The 22,099-nt window shown below is 42.4% G+C and overlaps 3 non-coding genes across 3 annotated transcripts; 1 reads left to right on the top strand and 2 right to left on the bottom strand.

Moving 5' to 3' along the window:
- Positions 1-5,378: 5,378 nt before the first annotated feature.
- On the bottom strand, positions 5,379-5,485 carry LOC112086160. Its single transcript, XR_002899338.1, has one exon. It is a non-coding gene; the product is annotated as a small nucleolar RNA R71 (small nucleolar RNA).
- Positions 5,486-8,833: 3,348 nt separating this feature from the next.
- On the bottom strand, positions 8,834-8,938 carry LOC112086168. Its single transcript, XR_002899346.1, has one exon. It is a non-coding gene; the product is annotated as a small nucleolar RNA R71 (small nucleolar RNA).
- An 8,964-nt stretch (positions 8,939-17,902) lies between these two features.
- On the top strand, positions 17,903-18,009 carry LOC112086139. Its single transcript, XR_002899320.1, has one exon. It is a non-coding gene; the product is annotated as a small nucleolar RNA R71 (small nucleolar RNA).
- Positions 18,010-22,099: the final 4,090 nt, after the last annotated feature.

Raw genomic sequence — 22,099 nt, 5'->3', positions numbered from 1 at the left:
AAGATTGAGTTGAATGAGTAGCTACCTTATGTTTCACTCCATGCTTCCTAAGCAATCCCTCCAAGGTTTTGTTCACAAAATGAGAACCTCCATCAGAAATAACAACCTTTGGTACTCCAAATCTTGGGAAGATTATGTTCTTGAACAACCTGACCACCACCTTGGAATCATTGGTAGGGGAAGCAATAGCCTCAACCCATGTAGACACATATTCCACAGCCACTAATATGTACTGATTCCCATAAGATGAGATGAATGGCCCCATAAAGTCCACTCCCCAACAATCAAAAACTTCAACCTCAAATATTGGATTTTGAGGCATCTCACTCCTCTTTGAAATGTTCTCATGCCTCTGACAGGCATCACATGCTGAAACAACCCTTTGAGCGTCCTTGAACATAGTAGGCCACCAAAACCCACTCTGAAGAACCTTGGCCACCGTCTTGAATGCTCCCATGTGACCCCCAAAAGCTGATCCATGGCACTCTTGCAACACAGGGTTGCATCTCCTCTTCAGCAAGACACCTTCTATACAGCTAATCTTTGTTCAGGACATACAGGTAAGGTTCATCCCAATGGTATCTTTGGACATCTTTGAAGAACTTCTTTCTGTGGTAAGCATCAAGTTCTGGTGGTTCCACTCCACAAGCAAGAAAGTTCACAATGTCAGCAAACCAAGGCATTCTCCTCTCTTGGATGCTATCCACTTCCTCAAACTTCAAGTAAGAGTTGAGCACCATCAATGATTCCTCAGGGAGAGAGTCATTAAGAGGGACTTCAGAGTCCATTCTTAACCTAGAGAGATGGTCTGCAGCCCCATTCTCTATGCCCTTCTTGTCTTGTACCTCCATATCAAACTCTTGAAGTAAGAGGACCCATCTCAAGAGTCTAGGCTTGGCATCCTTCTTGGTCATTAGATATCTGAGGGCTGCATGATCAGTGTACAAAATGACTTTTGATCCCACCAGTTAACCAGCATTTCCTTTTCTGTGGTTGCATACTTTTCTTGAGCAGAATCAAGGGTCCTACTGGCATAGTAGATGACAAGATGTTTTCTGTCCTTCCTCTGGCCAGGCACAGCTCCAAATGCATAGTCTGAAGCATCTGTCATCACTTCAAAGAGCAATGACCAATCAGGGGCCTGGACAATTGGTGCACTGATCAATACCTCCTTGATCTTCTTGAAAGCTTCCTCACACTCAGCATCAAAGACAAATTGAACCTCTTTGGACAACAGCCTAGTCAGAGGTCTAGCTATTCTTGAGAAGTCTTTAATGAACCTCCTGTCGAACCCTGCATGCCCAAGGAAGCTTTTTATCCCTTTGACTGAGTTTGGAGCTTGCAGATTCACCAGCACTTCCACCTTTCCTCTGTCCACTTCTATTCCAGCTTCTGAGACCTTGTGCCCCAACACTATCCCCTCTTGGACCCTGAAGTAACATTTTTCCCAATTTAACACCAAGTTGTGCTCCTCACATCTATCCAGGACCTGAGAAAGATTAGACAAACAAGAGGAGAAAGAGTGTCCATAGACTGAGAGGTCATCCATGAAGACCTCTACTTTCTCCTCAATCAGATCTGAAAAGATAGACATCATACAACACTGGAAAGTAGCAGAAGCATTGCACAGCCCAAATGGCATGCGCCTATAAGCAAATGTCCCATAGGGACAAGTGAATGTGGTCTTATCTTAGTCTCTTGGATCTATGGGGATTTGAAAGAATCCAGAGTAACCATCTAGAAAACAAAAGAAGGGATGGTTTGCAAGCCTCTCTAGCACTTGGTCAATAAAAAGCAAAGGAAAATGGTCTTTCCTAGAGGCTGCATTGAGCTTTCTATAATCTATACACATCCTGTGTCCAGTTATAGTCCTAGTACCAATCAGCTCATCCTTCTCATTCTTTATTACTGTCATTCCCCCCTTTTTGGGCACCACATAGACTGGTGAAACCCATCTAGAATCAGAGATTGGATAAATTATCCCAGCCTCTAAAAGGTTGAGAATCTCTTTCTTCACTACCTCTTTTAAGTTGGGATTGAGACGCCTTTGGTGCTCTATGGATGACATATACTCCTCTTCTAATTGAATCCTATGAGTGCATAGGGAGGGTGAGATACCCTTTATGTCATCCAGAGAGTAGCCAATGGCTCTCCTATGTTTCCTCTACTCTTCTAACAACCTATGCTCTTGGTCCTCTAACAGCATATCATTAATAATGACAGGATAAGACTCATTGAGACCTAAAAAAGCATACCTGAGCCCCTTGGAAAGGGGTTTGAGTTCCAATTGTGGTGCTTTATACTCATCCCAATCCTCTTCCCAGCTGGCTTGGTCTGGTCCTGACCCATTGCTGTTGTTTAATTGCCCTTGTTCAGGCACCATTTCTCCTTGCAAACCCACTTTCTCTTTGTCTTTTGAACCTACATCAAGATGATGCACCCCAGTGTTGGTTCTAACTCCCATGGTTTTGTCAAAAACATTCAACACCGGGCCTGATATAGCCGGTGTCTTGCCCGGTGCAATTCTCTGTGCATTTTCGACCTGTTTTACACCGAGTACCGCACCTGGAAGATGCACCTCGGTGTTAAAACTCTCAAAATTCCTTTGTTCCTCAAGCATGTACACCGGGTAAGGCTTGTCCGATGTTGATCCCGGTGTAAACTCCTTCTTGTGAAAATTTCCAACACCGAGGTCTATAATGCCGGTGCTGAGCTCGGTGTAGACCCCATTCTAACTTGTTGAGTTCGGAACATTCCACACCGGGCTTGAAGTAGCCAGTGTCCTGCTCGGTGCTGGTTCTTCCGTCCTTTGGTAATCATTCACACCGGGTTCCTCATCGAGATGATGCACCCCGGTGTTAATGATCTCTTGACACTTAGGCGATTTTGAGCCTCCAAAACCTTCTTCTTGAACTCTGTAGTTGATAACACCGGATTTTGACCATTTTTATGGATCACTTTAATGTCTTTGACAGGTGTTTTTACTCCATTTTCAAAGGTTTTCAAAAGGATTTCTATGTTTTCGGATTTTAAAAGACTTTTCAGGTAATTTGGGATAAAGAGGCATAAATTGGAACAAAAAGACTCTTTTGGATAAATGCAGACCGTCAGAACTTTCATGGAGAGACGAAGACCTTCTCACCGTCTGATCACCCTCAAAATTAGACAACTTATAGAAGAATCAACCAGCTTTCAAATGCACTTGGTTTGGAGACATTCCAACGGTTAGATCTCAAGATATTCCATCAGCCCCGGAGCCACTCAAAGACGGCCAGCAAGCCACGCGACTGCGGCCACCAGCCCATTCCCCGCGGTCACAAGCTTCCCGACCGCGGCCAACCACCTAATTCCCGCGGTCACGTTACTCCCGACCGCGGCCGGCCAACTCCTAATTAAAGCCCATATTTGAAGCCCAAAGTCATTTCTCAGACCATGGAGTATTGAAGACTATAAATACTTGTCATTTAGGTCGTTTTTAGATACCACCTTCATACTTTTACATAAACCCTTTTCCTTTAGCCATTTTATAGAAGATTGTTCAAGTCTGAGTTCTTCAACAGAGAAGCTTTCTGTCATCTCTTTTCTTTACTGTTTTTGATTACTTTTATTAAAACCGATGATGATGTTGACCTCAGCCATGTATGAGTAGATCCTGAGTTGGGCTTAGGGTTCCCGAAAGGGGCTCTCATAATCGATTAAGACATCTTGGTTTATAGATCTGGGATTTTAACTTTGTTCTCTGTTTATTCTCGTTCTTATTGCATTTATGCTTGATTGATCACCTAGTATCTGATCTAGATAGTTAGTGTTGCGAAAGTTTTCATTAAGTATCAGACCTAGAATGAAACAGGCGATTTTTCCGTAGGATTGGAAACCTACCTGCGGCGAGATCGTGAGTATTGACCAGTCTTGTGCAGCTCTTGCGTTCTCTCCCTTCCAAAGCCAGAGTGGAAACCTACTGGTCAGGGTTGCGAGAAACAGTTGGTTATGATCACGACATTGACGTAGTCATACCGCCGTACTCTAGCTCTAGAACCCTATATTTCGATATCCGTCAATCCCAATCTATCCTCTCAGTGTTAAAAACCGATTATGATCCCTGTAGAGTTCCCGAAAGCTCAGCGTTTTCAGCCATAGTTTACAAACCAATCGATTTCTGCTTGCTTATTTAGATCTGCATTTCAATTGCTTTAGTTCGATATTTTGCTTGTTTCATTTGCTTTCATTCGATTTTCCTACTTGCTTTCTAGGATAGATTTATTTGCTTTCTTTTGTTTTAGTTTAATCCGAGACAAACAACCAACCTCTAAAATCAATCTAGTCTAGACATAAAGTTAGAAATCGTAAAAGAATACCAGGCACACAAATCTCTGTGGATTCGATCCCTAAATACTACAACTGATTAGATGTGCACTTGCGGCTTTCATTTGTTTTTATTAAGGGTAAAACTTGACACCCTCACCCAGACACGCATCAAGTTATTGCTGCCGTTGCCGGGGATTTGTTTCGCTGCCTTTTGTTATTTTTCTTGTTTTAATTTCTGTTCTAGACACCTGATCTCTAGTTCTTTCTTAAAGATTTTCTGAATTATCTTTCCCTCCTTTTGTTTTTCTCTGAATTGCATGAATACCAGGCGCAGACCTGTAGAAAACATTCATATTCTAGACGAGATAGACAGACAAGAAAGAGAACTTCGAAGACTTAAACGAACGCAAGGGATGGCCAACGACGACCAGCATGGAGATGCTATTAACCGAGCTTTAAATATGGACCAAAATGGGTCCGAACATGGAGAAAATGAAGAGAACGATCACAGATGAGGTGATCATGCTCGACAAGATGGAGGGGAGGATGAGGTTCCTCCAAGAAACCATCAAAACCTTGAGAGAGGAGAACAGGAAGACCTTGATGCACCCATCAATGCAGCCGATGGTTACCACCAGGGAATGCAGCCGAATGGATGTGTTAACCGCCCTGTGCAGCAAGCAAATCAACACCGTAGACAAGCCAGGAACCATCTCATAGCTGATTTCGATGCACCTACTCAAAAATTTCAGAACCGATCCGCAATTCAGTTACCACTTCCGAACCGGAATGAGTTTGAAATCAAAACTCAAATCATCTCATTGGTGAAACAAAACCAATTCCATGGAGTTCCTTCTGAACATCCAATGGATCATATCGAGCTCTTTGAAGAAATCTGCAGCATGATGAGAACAAACCAAGTTCCAACAGACTATTTAAAGTGTAAGTTGTTCCTTTTTCATTAGCAGACAAAGCTCACCGTTGGTTGAAATCTTTGCCTGCAGGATCGATTACAAATTGGGAAGAATGTAAGACTGCTTTCCTAACCATTTCTATACTAAGTCAAGGTCGATTTTGTGAAAACAAAGATCTCAAGCTTTCAGCAAGGACCGACTGAACCTTTCTATGAAGCCTGGGAACGTTTTAAGGAGTATGAACGTGATTGCCCTCACCATGGATTTCCCGGATCAAGACTGCTGAGCACATTTTACCGAGGTTTGCAACCAAAATACAAACTTTCGCTAGATATAGCTAGCAATGGAGATTTTGGACAAAAGACGATAGCACAAGGAAGAGCCCTCATCGAGAATTTGGCTCAAGCCAATAGCAATGATTGCCCTGAATACGATAGCTCGACGAAGCAGACCGGAGCAGACAACAAGGAGATAACCGAGTTGAAGAACATTATGAGCCAGCTTTTGAAAAGCAACAATCGCCAAATCCATGCTTGTGAGACCAACAATGGCGCAGAAGATGAAGGACTTTGTGATATCAATCACATTAATCAAGCCTTTCAAGAAGAAGAGGTGAACTATGTAGGAGCACAAGCACCATATCCAAATCGCGTCAACAATGGCTTCAACAACAACTTCCGAAATGAAATTACAACAATATCTCTTACCACAATCCAAACGTGGAGAATCCTCAAGATCAGTACAACCCACCACAACAAAAATCCTTCCAAAACAAGTTCCAAGGTGGAAACTTTGGAGGGGCAGGAGCTTATCAACCGCGACAGCCATATAACTATCAAGGTACGGGTTTAACATCAATTTGTACAACAGCAGGGAGTCACGACGAACCAGCTAGCTTCACAAATCGGAAGACTTGAACAGTCCATCCAACAGCTCGTTATGACAAACGAGAGAGCATCTAAAGACATGAACGTGAAGGTTGATTGCATGTACAATGACCTGAACGGGAAGTTTGAAACTTTATCTTTGCACGTCAAAAAGCTAGACGTACAAGTAGCCCAAACAGCCGACTCTATGAAGAGGCAAAGTGGAGCTCTTCCCGGAAGAGTTGAGGATAACCCCAAGAGGTGCTGAGCTCGGTGTAGACCCCATTCGAACTTGTTGAGTTCGGAACATTCCACAATGGGGCTTGAAGTAGCCGGTGTCCTGCTCGGTGCTGGTTCTTCTGTCCTTTAGTAATCATTCACACCGGGTTCCACATCGAGATGATACACCACGATGTTAATGCTCTCTTGACACTTAGGCATTTTTGAGCCTCCAAAACCTTCTTCTTGAACTCTGTAGTTGATAACACTGGATTTTGATCATTTTTATGGATCACTTTAATGTCTTTTACAGGTGTTTTTACTCCATTTTCAAAGGTTTTCAAAGGATTTCTATGTTTTCGGATTTTAAAAGACTTTTCAGGTAATTTGGGATAAAGAGGCACAAACAGGAACAAAAAGACTCTTTTGGATAAATGCAGACCGTCAGAACTCTAATGGAGAGACGAAGACCTTCTCACCGTCTGATTACCCTTAAAATTGGACAACTTATAGAAGAATCAACCAGCTTTCAAATGCACTTGGTTTGGAGACATTCCAACGGTTGGATCTCAAGATATTCCATCAGCCCCAAAGCCACTCAAAGACGGCCAGCAAGCCACGCGGACGCGGCCACCAGCCCATTCCCCGCGGTCACAAGCTTCCCGACCGTGGCCAACCACCTATTTCCCGCGGTCACGTTACTCCCGACTGCGGCCGGCCAACTCCAAAGTCATTTCTCAGCCTCAATTCCGGAACCCTAGAAACCATGGAGTATTGAAGACTATAAATACTTGTCATTTAGGTCGTTTTTAGACAACACCTTCATACTTTTACAGAAACCCTTTTCCTTTAGTCGTTTTATGCTATTTTTATAGAAGATTGTTCAAGTCTGAGTTCTTCAACAGAGAAGCTTTCTTTCATCTATTTTCTGTACTGTTTTTGATTACTTTTATTAAAACCGATGATGATGTCGACCTCAGCCATGTCTAAGTAGATCCCGAGTTGGGCTTAGGGTTTCCGAAAGGGGCTCTCATAATCGATTAAGACATGTAGGTTTATAGATCTGGGATTTTAACTTTGTTCTCTGTTTATTCTCGTTCTTATTGCATGCATGCTTGATTGATCACCTAGTATCTAATCTAGATAGTGGAAACCTACCTGCGGCGAGATCGTGAGTATTTACGAGTCTTGTGCAGCTCTTGCGTTCTCGCCCTTCCAGGGCCAGAGTGGAAACCTACTGGTCAGGGTTGCGAGAAACAGTTGGGTATGATCACGATTCTAGCTCTAGAACCCTATATTTCGATATCCGTCAATCCCAATCTATTATCCCTAGTGTTAAAACCGATTATGATCCCTGTAGAGTTCCCGAAAGCTCAGCGTTTTTAGCCATAGTTTACAAACCAATCGATTTCTGCTTGCTTATTTAGATCTGCATTTCAATTGCTTTAGTTCGATATTTTTCTTGTTTCATTTGCTTTCATTCGATTTTCCTACTTTCTTTCTAGGATAGATTTATTTGCTTTCTTTTGTTTTAGTTTAATCCGAGACAAACAACCAACCTCTAAAATCAATCTAGTCTAGACAGTTCGATCCCTAAATACTACAACTGATTAGCTGTGCACTTGTGGTTTTTATTTGTTTTTATTAAGGGTAAAACTTGATACCCTCACGCAGACAGGAATCAAGTTTTGGCGCCGTTGTCGGGGATTTGTTTCGCTGCCTTTTGTTATTTTTCTTGTTCTGTTCTAGACACCTGATCTCTAGTTCTTTCTTAAAGTTTTGCTGAATTATCATTCCCTCCTTTTGTTTTTTTTTTCTGAATTGCATGAATACCAGGCGCAGACCTGTAGAAAACATTCATATTCTAGACGAGATAGACAGACATGAAACAGAACTTCGAAGACTTAGACGAACGCAAGGGATGGCCAAAGACGACCAGCCTGGAGATCCTATTAACCGAGCTTTAAATATGGACCAAGATGGGTCCGAACATGGAGAAAATGAAGAGAACGATCATAGAGGAGGTGATCATGCTCGACAAGATGGAGGAGGGGATGAGGTTCCTCCAAGAAACCATCAAAACCGCGAGAGAGGAGAACATGAAGACTTTGATGCACCCATCAATGCAGCCGATGGTGACCACCAGGGGATGCAGCCGAATGGACGCGTTAACCGCCCTATGCAGCCAGCAAATCAACACCGTAGACAAGCCAAGAACCATCGCATAGCTGATTTTGATGCACCTACTCAAAATTTTCAGAACCGATCCGCAATTCAAGTACCACTTCCGAACCGGAATGAGTTCGAAGTCAAACCTCAAATCATCTCATTGGTGAAACAAAACCAATTCCATGGAGTTCCTTCTGAACATCCAATGGATTATATCGAGCTCTATGATGAGAACAAACCAAGTTCCAGCAGACTATTTAAAGTGTAAGTTGTTCCCTTTTTCATTAGCAGACAAAGCTCACCGTTGGTTGAAATCTTTGCCTGCCTGAACCATTTCTATACTAATACAAGGTTGAACTTGTTGAGAACAAAGATCTCAAGCTTTCAGAAAGGACCGACTGAACCTTTCTATGAAGCCTGGGAACGTTTTAAGGAGTATGAACGTGATTGCCCTCACCATGGATTTCCCGGATCAAGACTGCTGAGCACATTTTACCGAGGTTTGCAACCAAAATACAAACTTTTGCTTGATACAGCTAGCAATGGAGATTTTGGACAAAAGACGATAGCACAAGGAAGAGCCCTCATCGAGAATTTGGCTCAAGCCAATAACAATGATTGCCCTGAATACGATCGCTCGACGAAGCAGACCGGAGCAGACAACAAGGAGATAACCGAGTTGAAGAACATGATGAGCCAGCTTTTGAAAAGCAACAATCGCCAAATCCATGCTTGTGAGACCAACAATGGCGCAGAAGATGAAGGACTTTGTGATATCAATCACATTAATCAAGCCTTTCAAGAAGAAGAGGAGAACTATGTAGGAGCACAAGCACCATATCCAAATCGCTTCTACAATGGCTTCAACAACAACTTCCGGAATGCAAATTACAACAATCTCTATTACCGCAATCCAAACGTGGAGAATCCTCAAGATCAGTACTACCCACCACAACAAAATCCTTCCAAAACAAGTTGCAAGTTGGAAACTTCGGAGGGGCAAGAGCTTATCAACCGCGACAGCCATATAGCTATCAAGGTACGGGTGTTAACATCAATTTGTACAACAGCAGGGAGTCACGACAAACCAGCTAGCTTCACAAATCAGAAGACTTGAACAGTCCATTCAACAGCTCGTTATGACAAACGAGAAAGCATCTAAAGACAAGAACGTGAAGGTTGACTGCATGTAAAATGACCTGAACGGGAAGTTTGAAGCTTTATCTTCGCACATCAAAAAGCTAGATGTACAAGTAGCCCAAACAGCCGACTCTATGAAGAGGCAAAGTGGAGCTCTTCCCGGAAGAGTTGAGGATAACCCCAAGAGGTTTTGCAATGCCATAGCCACACTGCCCGATGAAGAAGCCAGAACCGATGGAAAGGATGGAAAAACCCCGATCTTTGTACCACTTTACAAGGATGTCGATGCCAAGCAACAACCATTCAAGGTACCTCAACGTTCACCGTTTCAAAGGCGTACAAAAGCCGACGACCCGGGATGTTTTGTTTTCCCAATGTTTCATTTCAGGAATCAGGTTCACAGACTGTCTATGCGATTCCGGAGCCAATGTCAACACCATGTCAAAGACGTTTGCCAAAAAATTGGGCATAAAAACCTTAAAGACATCGACGGTCAAGGTTATCTTTGGAGATTTATCTCAAAAAGATACTGAAGGGGCGATTCATGATATACAAGTTTTAGTAGGGGACATGATTGTTCCAGCAGATTTCCAAGTCTTGGAAGTGGATCAAGACAAGGAGAGACCACTCATATTCAGGAGACCATTCCTGGCCACTGTAGGAGCAGTAATCGATCACGCAAACTGGCATGCTGTCTTCCTCAATGTAGATCGCAGAAGGTTTTATCCGACTATCCTAGATGATTTTCCAAGCAAAGGAAACCGGCCAAAAGAGAAAGAAAAGGAGAAGCCGAAAGCTTTTGCAAAGATCAAGATCATCATTCCACCGGATGCAACAGAGACTAGTGAGGACCAAATCCAGGAGCTGATCGAAAACACAAAAAGGGTTTTAAACAATGTTAAAGTCCGAAAGAAGAGTAAAGGAAAGAAGACGGCTCCTCAAGGAGAAGAAGTAAAACCTCCAGCGACCGGAAGTGATAAAGGCACATCAAGTGGAGTGCTATTCAAATCAGCCTAATTCTTTTTGCTTACGTCAAGCTAAACGACTTTTGTTTAATGGGAGGCAACCCATTTAGGTACTCTTTCTTTTAGTTTTCTTTTCCTTTTTCCAATTTATGTTTTCTTTTTCTTTTAAGTTTCACGTATTTTTATAAAACAAAAACACAAAAAATCAGAAAATTAGAAAAACCGAAGAAAAAGGAGAGGTTTTTAGCTGCTCGGCTCCACAGAAAACCTGAAAGTTGGACAAAGGCCGCAGGAAAAAGGGCTGCGGTCGCGACCAACCGACCCACAGCCAAAGCATCATCGACCGCGGCACCGTGAATGTGACCGCGGCAGGGCCTATAACCACCGCGGTCGCGCTTCTTCTGACCGCGGCCGTTGGTCGTTGAAACGGGAACTCGAACTTCCGCCGCTTTTCAAAAGTTCCCGGTGTTTCCCGGTGATTCCCGGTGTTACCTGGTGTTTCCCGGTGTTTCTCGGTGTTACCTGGTGTTTCCCGGTGTTTCCCGGTGTTATCTGGTGATTCCTGGTGATTCCTGGTGATTCCCGGTGATTCCCGGTGATTTCCCGGTGATTCCCGGATCATTCCCGGTAAAGTTCGTTAAGATTTTCCGTAAGTTTTAAACCCCCGTTGCATGCAAGACAAGAAAGGTAAGCTCCCGTAAACTTTTGAATTCTTGGAAATTTCCCGTTTTCGCAACAAAAACGTTTTTTAAAGAAAGGAAATGCACTTTTTGGATCAAAACTCCTTTTTCTCTTCTCTTCCAAAAGACTTGGAGATTTAGGAGATAGAACATCCTTTTCAATTCTTAAGCTTTTTAAGAGATTCTTGGCCCAAACCTCACTCTTTTTCAAAGCTGATTTCAAATCTGTCATCAAATCTCTCTTTCCAGCAAGGTATGAAGCTCAAACTCGCCATTTTTAATTGTTTTTGGAATTTAGGATTTTCTCATAAAGCCCAAATCTTGGTTTATTTAGCTTAAGAACATTAGATTATCATTCTAGGTTATCTGAAAATCGATTTTAACACCTAGCTTAAGAGGAATTGAGATTTTTGAAATTTGGATTCTACATGCTTTATAAAAATCGAATTTGGAACAGCAAAATTGATGAATTTGATTAAGTCTTGTGTGATTAGTGATTAGTATTAGGTAACCTATAGATTTGACATGGAAATTGCTCATTCAAACCGATTTTTAGAAGATTTCTACGTTGAGAACATCAAAAATCCGAATCTGGTCATGAACTACTCGACTTCTTCGATTTAATGTCAATTATGCTTGCTTGTGGTTTTAACTAATCTCTTGATACTAGGATTAGTATAACTGATCGTTAATGTGTTAATATTAGCATCCATATTCACTCTTTTTCCAAGAATCATCTCGTCTTGTAGGAAAATGGAACAAAGCAGATCCCGAAGAAGCCGTCGCACTGGTGACAACTCTGAGGACATTCCCGATGATGTTACTCTTGGAGAGTACATGCTGAACCAAGCCAGACCGAGAAGAAGAAATTACGTAATGAGGTTACTCCAGCACTCAAGCAAAACACGAGCAGTCCCCGAGCCACTACAGATCTGATACATTGGGAATGAGATCAACCCGAGAGTGGACTATGCAAGACGTTTCAAGAAGCTGAACCTCAAACCAACGCCTTGCATTGATTATCATACACTTGAGATGCTTGGAATTAGAAAAGATGTAATCTGGTACATCGATGCACTTAAGCTGAGAACCTAAATGGAGCTGAACCTTCCGATTTATCCCGAGCTAGTCCGCGAGTTCTTAGCAACTGTCACACTTCCCCATACGAAGAGGAGGAACCCCAGAGCATCTGATGGCATCTTGTCATTCTCTATCCGCAGACAGACTTACTCGCTCACCATTTCTGCACTTTGTGAAGCTCTTAAACTTCCATACACTGATGGCATTCACCTTGAAGAAGAACCCAATTTTGACTAGAGGAGAGAGATGGGTCATGGCGTCTATGATAGCGGGAGATCCAAGTCAGCCCTTTTTACTCATCCTGCAGTGAGAGTTGTGCACAAACTCTTAGCACACACGATTTTCTCTAGAGCCAACATGGGATGTGTTTTAAAAACTGAGCTCATTACACTTCAGATGCCATTTATGGACGACCCACAGTTTGCCAGCTTTGCCTGGATCATAGCACAGAACATGGTGAAGGTGAAGCATGAATTACATGGTTGCGAGGACGCTACTCCAGCTTACGGGAGCGCTATTACAGCGATACTACAGGCTGTAGGATTCGATTTCTCATCTGATGATCCACTTCCCGATGTCTGGTATGACCTACTTTATCTCTCTCGCGATCACACCATCTTTCGTGCCGCTTTCGATCCAGACAGGTTTGGTTACAAGTATTGCACTGACACCGAGGAGCACCGAGTCTGTTTACCTTCAGCATCAGTCCCGAGATTGTGTAACGGAGGACGTCCGCGATGGACTCCAGAACCCGATGAGTTTTTGCCATCTGTGCCTCGTCTACCATTCACCATCGGCCAATACATAGTAGCCAAGGCAAAGCGCGATGCAGCTGCGGCCCGTGCTCATTTTCAGCCATCTGTTTCGACAGGCCACACTTCATCATCGACATTATCACACAGACATTCTGACCTGGAGCGCAGAGTTGAGAGACAAGGACGACACTTTGAACGCGTTGTCACTTTCCTACAGGAGCAGCACCAGTTCGAAGCAGACACATTGGAGGATGAGTGATTGATCAACACTTCACTGTCATTTGACAGCCATCACGGTTTTATCATCATTTTCTTTTCTTTTATCTTGTTTTATTTTCCCTTTTATTCACCATCTTCTCACCAACTTTTTCACACTGGGGATAGTGTGATTTAACTCTGGGGGAGGATGTCTATCCGTACTAATCATTTATTGCTTTTGATTTCAAATTTCAAGCACTTTTTAAATTTTAATATGTAACCTATTCGACACAAAACTAAGATGATTTAGACCTGCACGCTTCTACACTATGCATGATAGCTCATTTTTGGTTAGCACTAGACTAGGCAGTAACTAGAGTACTTGCACTACGAACTCCCACCAGAGGACTTCTATTCATGGAGATTCTCTCTGACAGGGTTTACTAGCTCATTTTATTTGACCTTAATATTGATATCCAATTTTCTCATCATTGATTTTAGGCAGGCATCGACATACACATATAGGACGTCTTTTACCCTCATTTTTACCACTCTTTGTCGTCCTAGATGACCAATTCACCTTTATCTGGTACCATACCCTAAACCCAAAACCCTTGTTTTCAATCCTCATGCATTCTCTCTTTAGTTTATATCAGCAGATATGTGCAAAAAAGTCGGAGAGAAGAGGAACGACGCAGTTTTCAGTCACTCACAAGGAAGACTGAATGGAGTTGGGAAGGAAGAGTATCAGAAACCTTATTAAGCTTTAATTGGTAATTTCGTGCTCTCTATGACTCTATATCTACAGGTGTTCCTCTTGAAAAAAAAAATTGAATGAAAAGAGAGAGGGAAACAAAAATTGAATGAGTCTTAGATTGTCGAAATTTTTTAGAGCAAGAAGCAACCACAATTCGTTTAAAGAGCTATGGTTTTGAAAGATTTACAAAAATCTAAGTCTGGGGGAGTTAGGAGAGAACCTTAGGAAGAAGACCAGGAATCTATGGCAAGAAGAAAGTGACTGAAAAACTGTGGATACCAACAGCTTCACTCTCTCTTACGGTTTTGCATAATATCTTGCATCCTCCAGATCCTCAGGTAACCCATAAACACTTTAAGCCTTACCCCTAGAATAACCCTTTTTACACCTAGCCTAGATTGTCTTGCCTATATTTTCCTTGATGAGAACCACCAAATTTTTAATGAATGTTAAGAGCTAGTTGACTGGAAGTTAGATCTTAGTGCAATAGATTTCCGCATGATGGATTAACGGACTAGTTATACCCGTATTGCTAGTGAGAATTTTCTAGGCTATTCCCGATTGATGCATAATGATTGATATTGGTCTAGAAGTTTGGTCTCTGAGATTTTGTTTAGTTCCTGCGTTTTCAAACCTCTTACCGAGATTTGACCTTTGTTTTGTTTGAGGACAAACAAACGACTAAGTCCGGGGGAGTTGATAACACCTGATTTTGACCATTTTTATGAATCACTTTACTGTCTTTTACAGGTGTTTTTACTTCATTTTCAAAGGGTTTCAAAGGATTTCTATGTTTTCGGATTATAAAAGACTTTTCAGGTAATTTGGGATAAATAGGCACAAATTAGATAAAAAACACTCTTTTGGATAAATGCAGACCGTCAGAACTCTCATGGAGAGACGAAGACCTTCTCACCATCTGAGCACCCTCAAAATTGGAAAACTTATAGTAGAATCAACCAGCTATCAAATGTACTTGGTTTGGAGACATTCCAACGGTTGGATCTCAAGATATTCCATCAGCCCCGGAGCCACTCAAAGACGGCCACCAAGCCACGCGACTGCGGCCACCAGCCCATTCCCTGCGGTCACAAGCAAACCACCGAATTCCCGCGGTCACGTTACTCCTGACCGCGGCCGGTCAACTAGGAATTAAAGCCCATATTTCTAAAGCCCAAAGTTATTTCTCAACCTCAATTCCGGAACCCTAGAGACCATGGAGTATTGAAGACTATAAATACTTGTCATTTAGGTCGTTTTTAGACACCACCTTCATACATTTACAGAAACCCTTTTCCTTTAGCCATTTTATGCGATTTTTATAGAAGATTGTTCAAGTCTGAGTTATTCAACAGAGAAGCTTTCTTTCATCTCTTTTCTGTACTGTTTTTGATTACTATTATTAAAAGTGATGATGATGTCGACCTCAGCCATGTCTGAGTAGATCCCGAGTTGGGCTTAGGGTTCCCGAAAGGGGCTCTCATAATCGATTAAGACATCTAGGTTTATAGATCTGGGATTTTAACTTTGTTCTCTGTTTATTCTCTTTCTTATTGCATGCATGCTTGATTGATCACCTAGTATCTGATTTAGATAGTTAGTGTTGCGAAAGTTTTCATTAAGTATCAGACCTAGAATGAAACAGGCAATTTTTCCATAGGAGTGGAAACCTACCTGCGGCGAGATCGTGAGTATTGACGAGTCTTGTGCAGCTCTTGCGTTCTCTCCCTTCCAGGGCCAGAGTGGAAACCTACTGGTCAGGGTTGCGAGAAACAGTTGGTTATGATCATGACAGAGACATAGTCATACCGCCGTACTCTAGCTCTAGAACCCTATATTTCGATATCCGTCAATCCCAATCTCTGCGGATTCGATCCCTAAATCTCTGTGGATTCGATTCCTAAATACTACAACTGATTAGCTGTGCACTTGTGGCTTTCATTTGTTTTTATTAAGGGTAAAACTTGACACCCTCACGCAGACACGCATCAGTAGTCCAATTCCATGAAAGATGCTCTGCGTCCCTCTTGTTTGTGTGCATCAAGAAGCTGCATAAACCCCAAAGTCTCATATTCTAGATAGCTATACTCACCATGTTCCTTTGTTAGAGCTACTTGGAGAGGGTCCTTAAGATTTAACTCCTCCAAAAGCTCATCAGCTAGCTCATCCATGGTCTCTATGTAGAAGCATTTTCCTTCTATTGTTGGCTTCTTCATCATTTCATTAACATCAAACTTCAGCCTTTAAGAACCAAGTTGACGCTCAATTATGCCTCCTCTTACATCAATGATTGCTCCTGCAGTGGCTAAGAATGGCCTTCCTAAAATAAGAGGGTCAACTGGTTCCTCATCCATCTCTAGCACCACAAAGTCTGTAGGCACTTCAAAACCATCTATCTTTATTGGCATATCCTCTAGCATTCCAACAGGTAACCTCACAGATCTATCAGCAAGGACAAGGGAGATTCTTGCTGGCTTAAAAGTTCTAAAGCCCAGCTTTCTGGCAATGGAGAAGGGCATTAAGCTTAGTGATGCACCCAAGTCACAAAGACATCCAGCAAACATCAGAGGTCCTATAGCACAACGGAGTGTGAAGCTCCCTGGATCAGTTAACTTCCTTGGAATTGACTTTCTCTGAATAATGGCACTGCACTCATGGCTTAATACCACCATACCTTGAAGCTCTTTAGTCTTGTTAAGAATAGCATCTTTTAAGAACTTACCCAGCTTTGACATCATTAAAATTGCTTCAATGAGAGGCATTGTGAGTGGTGTCTCATTGAGAGTCTTCTCAAATACAGCCCTTGCCTTGTCTACAAGCTGCTTCTTGAATCTCCCTGGAAATGGGAGCTTGGGTTGGTATGGAGGTGGTGGAACATATAGCTTTTCTGTTTCAGGTTCCTTTTCCACCTATTTACTCTTTTCTTTCCTTGATCTTTCAGCAACTTGATCATCTTTTAAGGCTGCCTCCTGGTAGTTCTTTGCCACTTCTCAGTGTAATGGCTTTAGCATACTCCTTTGGGTTTGGTTCAGGCTTACCAGGTAGTTGGCCTTGGTTCTTTGAGCTAGAGGCCTGATTTTGCTTCAATTCCTTGATGTCCTGCTGCATAGATGCATACTGACTTGCAAACATTTGTTGACCCTGAAGCAGCTGTTGTAGAATCCCAACCATATCTGACCCCATCTGTGGCTGCTGGTGAACAGGTGCTGACTGAAACTGATGCTAAACCGGCGCCTGCTGCTGGAACTGTGGTGGACCAAACCCTGGTGGTGCCTTTGGTTGCTGCTGTGAACTGAAACCAGAACTCTGAAGTGGTTGCTGATGCTGACTGTAACCTTGATTCTGAACAAACTGATTCTTTGGTTGAAAAGACCCTTGAAAGTTGTTCTTGGGAATAAAATTCTGTGGAGCTTGAGAGGTAGGGTAAACTTGGTCTTGTGGGTTGGCTACATTGGGATTCCTGTAAGAGAGTTTCTGATTGGCATTGGCATACTGATATCTTTGGAACCTCTGATTCCCAATATAGTTGAGCTCTTCCTAAGTATTGAGAAGGTTCCTCATACTCTCCTACAAAGTCCATTGGCTTTTGAGCGGCCAATAACACCTTGTCCAGCTTGCTTTCAAGTGTTTTAAATTCCTTCTCATACCTTTGATCCCTGCTTGAACTCTCACTCCTATTGGCTCTATCAAAGTCGTGTCTATATGTATCATTGCTCATTGCTAAGTTCTCAACCAGCTCTAAAGCAGCATGAATCTCCTTCCCCAGAAAGTTTCCATTTGATACAGTGTCCAGCTGGTTCCTAATCTTGGGAAGAGCCCCTCTATAAAGTGTGCTGAGAAGAGAAGCCTCACTAATCCCATGGTGTGGGCATTGGTTAGTATAGCTCCTGAATCTCTCATATGCTTCACCAAAACTCTCATTGTTATGTTGAGTGAAGCTGGAGATTTGGTTTCTTAGCTTTGCTGTTCTGGAAGTTGAGAAGAACTTAGACAGAAATGCCTGCTTGCATTGCTCCCAAGTCTGAATGGAGCCTCTTGGAAGATTCTTCTTCCATTGGTGTGATTTGTCACCAGGACTGAAGGGAAATAATCTGAGCTTGAAGATTTCCTCAGATACTCCATTTATCTTTGTCAAGTCACAAACTATATCAAATTGGTCCAAGTGTTCCAAGGGATCTTCCATTGCCAATCCATGGAACTTGGAGTTTTGGACCATATTCAGTAAGGATGCCTTCAATTCAAAATTGTTGAGGTGGTGCTTGAATCCCTGCTCCATACTGATGAGCATTAGCCCTGTCATTCTCTCCTACATAGACCTGTGGCTGCTCATATATCCTTGGTTGGTTTTGGAAGGGCTGTTGGTGGTGAGCCTGTTGTCTTTGCTGTACATTGGCCTGGTGCCTTTGCTGATGAGCTGGTGCTTGTCCCTGGTGGACATAAGCTTGCTGTTGATGCACCTGTTCCTGATGAACATTACCCTGATGGAACCCATGACCAGCTCCATTACCAGCTCCATATCCAGCTGCATTACCAGTTCCATTATCCTGCTGCACCTGGGGTTGTTGGCCCTCTTGAACCTGCGGCTCAGTGTCAACCACATGCTGTCTCTGATCTTCCATATCAGCCGGATCAGTCTGTCTTCCACGCCTATCCCTTGTCCTTCTTGGAACCAAAAGATTGATGTTGTCGTTTAGAGGGAAAGATGGACCACAGCTTCTTGACCTGGACCTGGTGTTCATACACCTGAAATCAGAAACAGAACTTGAAAGTAATCAGAAAAAACAAAAAATAAGCACTTGATCTCAAGAACAGATCAGAGCTGAATGCTAAACAAACCACACCCCGGCAACGGCACCAATTGATAGACAAGACTTTTGGGTCTTTGGGCTATCAATCTCCTTGTCAAAGTAGCATAAAAGAGGTTGTCAATCCAAGAATGTGGTGATAGACACTAAGCTATATGATCAATTTCTCAATTCAAGTAAACAAATGAGGTTTTGATTGATTAATGACAACTAAGAACTTAAACAAGATTAATGACTAAACAAGTAATCAAACAAGAACTAAGCAAATGACAAGTGATGTGAAAATGAGATGATGGAAGCATGAGATTTTAGACATGACAGTTGGCTAGGGTGCTTTGGTGCTAAACTAGAAATGCTAATGACAATGATGAGACATGAATAAAATGATTTAGAACTCTAATCTAGATTAATCCTCTCATGAAGGCATTAACCTCTACACTAATCCATTTTCAAACCAAATCATCATTTGTGAAATATGAATCAATGAGCATTAAGAAACAGTTTTAAAAGATCATCTAAGCAATTAACAAACATCATCATGGCATTAAATGCAAAGATCTCTAACATAGCTCTTTCAGGCATTTCATCAAACACTTTTGGTGCATGAAATGCCTAAGATCTAGACCACATATGATGTGTATGGATCTAGCCTAGAGATCAGATATTTAGAGAGATGAAATTATGAATCTAGCCCTAAGCATCCCTAATCTAACACTTTAGCACCCTAACCTACACATCTAGAACTTCATTAAGGTGACTACTCACTAATCATACTAATCTCTCTTAAACCTTTCAAAGTTGAGAAGATTGGCATGAGAAATGATGAGAAATGGAGAAGGAAAAGATGGATGATAATGGATTTGCAGCCTTAAACACAGAAATCTCTGATTCTCTCTTGATTAAAACTCAAAAAGGGAGATATTTCTCTTCTTAAAGGAGTCTTTTACAAAAGAGGCAAAGAAACAAAAGGAATAAAGCTTGGTCCTTAGGGTAAAACCTTAAAAAAGTATTTATAGTCCTCCCCTATGTCTCTGGTCAACCCGGGACAAACCGGGTGTTGACCAAGAGAGAAAACACATAAAAACGCCAACACATCTACACCGAGGTTCACTTGGCCGATGTTGTACTCTATGTGGATGTGATGTAAAGCCTGTCTTGGACGTGGATGCTAGCACCGGGGCCTATAAAGTCGATGTCATGGCCGGTGTTGAAAGTGTGGGTTCGACGATGGAGCTGGCACCGACTTGCTTCTGGCCGATGTCTTGGCCGATGCTGTGAAAAGGTTGGTTCGCTGGGTTAAGCACCGAGGTTCAAAGCGCCGGTGTGGAGGACGGTGTGGATGAAATGGTTAAAACGGAGCAAACTACACCGAAGTGCTCTTCTACGATGTTGTGTCGGTGCTGGAGTTTTAGCTGGAACATGTGGAAATGCACCGGGCAACTTTTCTTCCATGTTGTGCCCGGTGTTGCTGAAGTGTTGAACGAGTGGAAAATACATCGAGGTACCTTTGGTCGGTGTGGGAGTCGGTGTTGATCTTTAAGCGCAGAACTCTAAAGGTAAGTTTCAACACCAAACACAGTCTTCCCGGTGTCAAGGAACTCACCATACATAAACCGTCTCAACTTCCTGACCACAGTTCAGAATCCAGATTTTCCAACTCCAGCAGACAGATAACTCACTTAGACCCAACTTTGGTGGAGAAATCATCAGCACTTGGGAAGTGGAAGGTTCCCCGGATAGCTCATCTCTGCAAGTGCATTGAAACGATCAAAGGAAAGCTCTTGGACCAGTGTATACTCCGGAGACGGTATCTTTCAGCTCATAGCACCAAACTGGATGAACTCAGATGTTATGCAAAAAGCACTCAAAGATGTCGAATCTTGATGAAGACTATGGCAACTGAATCGGACTGGAAAGGCATCGTCCCACGAAATCTTTGTGACTAATCGGATCGGTCTTGAAACTGTACCGAGACAGGTGCGTCTTCTGGTGAGCTTAACACTCTGCTCACGACTCCAAATCTAATGATTCCACCTGTTATGAATCCGTGATCTGATAATATCCAACTTTGCTGAAGATCCTGTAATCTGAATCGGACGTTAAGACTCCCCGGACAGGCGATCTTTCCAGACGTATGGGATTGCTCTGGAACGGATGCGAGACAGGTCTGCCTTCCGGTGGCCGCGTCTCTCAGATCGCTGGTCCAAATTCATCGATTCTAACTGTCCTGAAATCTAGACTTAATTATATTGATATTTGATGAAGACACCGGAGGTTGAATCGCAGTGCAAGTCCTTCGTCTAACGCGATCAAAGTAGGGGTCTCCTCGGCACAAAACCATCCGTGCGAGTTGCTGTACAGGTAAGGGTTCCTCCATGATCCCAGCTCCAAGTTTCTCCCAAAATCCTCCAAATGACCTGAGAATACTCCAAAAATGCAGGACACTCTAGGACCAAATGCAATTCTTAAACAAAGCTAGAACCAAAGACAAACTCTAATAAAACTAGCTAAATGTATGCATCAGACTCAATCTTTGGACAAAAATGCAATCCTAAACATGAAAAAATACGAGTATATCACTAAACCGGTCAAGACCCCTCTTGAAGATGGCTACAATGTCACTCGAACGGGGAGAAATCAGATTAGCCGTTTAAAGACATCTCACTATACCGCAAGCTTGTAGGTAAGTTGATCTTTGTGACACTTACTAGACCTTACTTGTGTTCTGCTGTGAACATGATATAAGATCTAGGGTATGACCTTATAAACCGATGGAGTTGGTGTCAAGTAGCTGGCCGAACGGCCCTCTCTACTTAGACAAGATGATGGATTGATGTGGATTGAGAGAGATGGTGATTAAACAATTGGCCTAACAGCTCTCCTTGTTTAACCAAGTGAAATGTGATGGTGTGAAGTGAATGATGGATCGATGCGACTCACACACAACTGGTGATGGAGTTGTGATAGTCAAGAACTCTCGGATCAAGGGGAAGCCGCACAAGATTCAAATAACTCACAAGTATGAAGAAAACATCTCGTTTTATTGATATCAAAAGCAAAGGTCAGGACTACAAAGCCGCATGTGGAACCTTATATGAATGGTTTGTCAGCTGGTGCCTTCTAGGGCAAATCAAAAAGGAAAAAATACAAGAAAGAAAACTATTACATGAGAGTTTACTGTCTCTAAACTTAAGGCTAAATTAAAAAGAGAAAAATACTTAAAGGACTAAAGTTTTAATTCCTGCA

This window comes from Eutrema salsugineum, unplaced genomic scaffold (assembly GCF_000478725.1).
Source record: "Eutrema salsugineum unplaced genomic scaffold, Eutsalg1_0 scaffold_23, whole genome shotgun sequence".
In the NCBI taxonomy this organism is placed as follows: domain Eukaryota; kingdom Viridiplantae; phylum Streptophyta; class Magnoliopsida; order Brassicales; family Brassicaceae; genus Eutrema; species Eutrema salsugineum.
The sequence above is the reverse complement of the archived record's forward strand: the minus strand, read 5'-3'. Positions and strand labels throughout refer to the sequence as shown.